The following is a 3,291-nucleotide window of genomic DNA, read 5'->3' on the forward strand; positions in this document are numbered from 1 at the left end:
AAGTGGTGATAGGAAAGAGAGATTGAGGTGATTGGTGAAGAGTTTTGGGGAAGAGTGTTTATGGGATTGTGTGAAAGAGGGGTGAGAAGAAGTGAGTGGAGGTAGGTGGGGATCCTGTGGGGTCCACAGATCTTGAGGTGTTCAAGGATTTACACCCTTGCACCAAATTAGGCATGCAAAATGCCCTTGCACACAACTCTGGGTGTTCAGCGCCAGATTGGTGCTTGTTCTGGGCGTTGAACGCCCATTTGTTGCCCATTTCTGGCGTTGAACACCAGAACCATGCTTGTTCTGGGCGTTCAGCGCCAGCTCTTCTCCAGGGTGCAATTCTGGCGTTCAAATGCCTAGATGCTGCCCATTTTGGGCGTTCAGCGCCAGAACCATGCTCTGTTCTGGCGTTGAACGCCAGCCAGATGCTTCTTACTGGCGTTTAAATGCCAGTAAGGTCTTCCTCCAGGGTGTGATTTTTCTTCTACTGTTTTTGATTCCGTTTTCAATTTTTATATTTATTTTGTGACTCCACATGATCATGAACCTAATAAAACATGAAAGAACAAGAAAAATAAAATTAGATAAATAAAAATTGGGTTGCCTCCCAACAAGCGCTTCTTTAATGTCAATAGCTTGACAGTGGGCTCTCATGGAGCCTCACAGATGTTCAGAGCATTGTTGAGACTTCCCAACACCAAACTTAGAGTTTGGTTGTGGCCTCCTAACACCAAACTTAGAGCTTGACTGTGGGGGCTCTGGTTGACTCTGTTTTGAGAGAAGCTTTTTATGCTTCCTCTCCATGTTTACAGAAGGATGACCTCGAGTGTTAAACACAAGGGAGTCCTCATTCAATTGAAGGACTAGTTCACCTCTGTCAACATCAATCACAGCTCTTGCTGTGGCTAGGAAGGGTCTTCCAAGGATGATGGATTCACCCTCATCCTTCCCAGTATCTAAGACTATGAAATCAGTAGGGATGTAAAGGCCTTCAACCTTTACTAACACATCCTCTACTTGTCCATAAGCCTGTTTTCTTGAATTGTCTTCCATATCTAATGAGATTTTAGTAGCTTGCACCCCAAAGATTCTCAGTTTCTCTATTACAGAGAGGGGCATGAGGTTTATCCCTGAACCAAGGTCACACAGAGCCTTTTCAAAGATTATGTTGCCTATGGTACAAGGTTACGAACTTTCCAGGATCCTGTTTCTTCTGAGGCAATGTCAGTTGATCCAGATCACTTAGTTCATTGGTGAACAAGGGAGGTTCATCTTCCCAAGTCTCAATACCAAATAAATTGGCATTCACCTTCATGATTGCACCAAGGTACTTGGCAACTTGCTCTTCAGTAACATCCTCATTTTCTTCAAAAGAGGAATACTCATCAAAGCTCATGAAGGGCATAAGGAGGTTCAATGGAATCTCTATGGTCTCTAGATGAGTCTCAGATTCCTTTGGTTCCTCAAAGGGAAACTCCTTATTGATCACTGGACGTCCCGGGAGGTCTTCCTCACTGGGATTTACGTCCTCCCCTTCCTCTCCAGGTTCGGCCGTGTAGACTATGTCAATGGCCGTGCACTCTCCCTTTGGATTTTCTTCTGTATTGCTTGGGAGAGTACTAGGAGGGATTTCAGTGATCCTTTTACTCAGCTGGCCCACTTGTGCCTCCAAATTTCTAATGGAGGACCTTGTTTCATTCATGAAACTTACAGTGGCCTTAGATAGATCAGAGACTAAGTTTGCTAAATTAGAGGTATTTTGTTCAGAGTTCTCTGTCTGTTGTTGAGTGGATGATAGAAAAGGTTTACTATTGTTAAACCTATTTCTTCCACCATTATTAAAGCCTTGTTGAGGATTTTGTTGATCCTTCCATGAGAGATTTGGGTGATTTCTCCATGAGGGGTTATAGGTGTTTCCATAAGGTTCACCCATGTAATTCACCTCTGCTATTGCAGGGTTTTCAGGATCATAAGCTTCTTCTTCAGAAGATGCCTCTTGAGTACTGTTGGATGCAGCTTGCATTCCATTCAGACTCTGAGAAATCATATTGACTTACTGAGTCAATATTTTATTCTGAGCCAATATGGCATTCAGAGTATCAATTTCAAGAACTCCCTTCTTCATAGGTGTCCCATTGCTCACAGGATTCCTCTCAGAAGTGTACATGAACTGGTTATTAGCAACCATGTCAATGAGTTCTTGAGCTTCTGCAGGCATTTTCTTTAGGTGAATGGATCCACCTGCAGAAGTATCCAATGACATCTTAGCTAATTCAGACAGACCATCATAGAATATATCCAGGATGGTCCATTCTGAAAGCATATCAGAAGGACACTTTTTGGTCAGTCCTTTGTATCTCTCCCAAGCTTCATAGAGGGATTCACCTTCTTTCTGTCTGAAGGTTTGAAGATCCACTCTAAGCTTACTAAGCTTTTGAGGAGGAAAGAACTTGGCTAAGAAAGCCGTAACCAGCTTATCCCAAGAGTTCAGGCTATCCTTAGGTTGAGAGTCCAACCATACTCTAGCTCTGTCTCTTACAGCAAAAGGGAAAAGCATGAGCCTGTAGACTTCAGGATCTACTCCATTAGTCTTAACACGTATCACATATCTGCAAGAATTCAGTTAAGAACTGAAAAGGATCTTCAGATGGAAGTCCATGAAACTTGCAGTTCTGGTGCATCAGAGAAACTAATTGAGGTTTAAGCTCAAAATTGTTTGCTCCAATGGCAGGAATGGAGATGCTCCTTCCATGTAAATTGGAATTAGGTGCAGTAAAGTCACCAAGCATCCTCCTTGCATTATTATTATTTTCGGCTGCCATCTCCTCTTCCTGTTCGAAAATTTCTGAAAGGTGCTTGCTGAATTGTTGTAATTTAGCTTCTCTTAGTTTCCTCTTCAGAGTCCTTTCAGGTTCTGGATCTGCTTCTACAAAAATGTTCTTGTCCTTGCTCCTGCTCATATGAAAAAGAAGGACAGAAAAATAATAATAATAGGGGTCCTTTTTACCACAGTATAGAGGTCCCTGTGTGAGTAGAAGAAAAGAAGAAGAAAAAATTCGAACACAGATGGAAGAGGGGGTTCGAATTTGGGTGAGATGAAGTATTAGTAGATGAATAAATAAATAGAAGGAGATAAGAGAGAGAGAGAATTTTCGAAAATTATTTTTGAAAAAGAGTTAGTGATTTTCGAAAATAGTTTTTGAAAAAGGTTAGTAATTTTTCAAAAATTAAAATAAAAAATTAAAATAATTAGTTAATTAAAAAGAAATTTTGAAAAAGAGGGAAGATATTTTCGAAAATTAG

At 41.1% G+C, this 3,291-nt stretch overlaps 1 non-coding gene across 1 annotated transcript; it reads left to right on the forward strand.

Annotated features, from left to right (window-relative positions):
* Positions 1-2,305: 2,305 nt before the first annotated feature.
* LOC148566807 (small nucleolar RNA R71) lies at positions 2,306-2,413 on the forward strand. Its single transcript, XR_015881690.1, has one exon. It is a non-coding gene; the product is annotated as a small nucleolar RNA R71 (small nucleolar RNA).
* The last annotated feature ends 878 nt before the right edge of the window (positions 2,414-3,291 follow it).

Source organism: Arachis ipaensis, chromosome B4 (genome assembly GCF_059453495.1).
Source record: "Arachis ipaensis isolate K30076 ecotype BB chromosome B4, ASM5945349v1, whole genome shotgun sequence".
Taxonomy (NCBI): domain Eukaryota; kingdom Viridiplantae; phylum Streptophyta; class Magnoliopsida; order Fabales; family Fabaceae; genus Arachis; species Arachis ipaensis.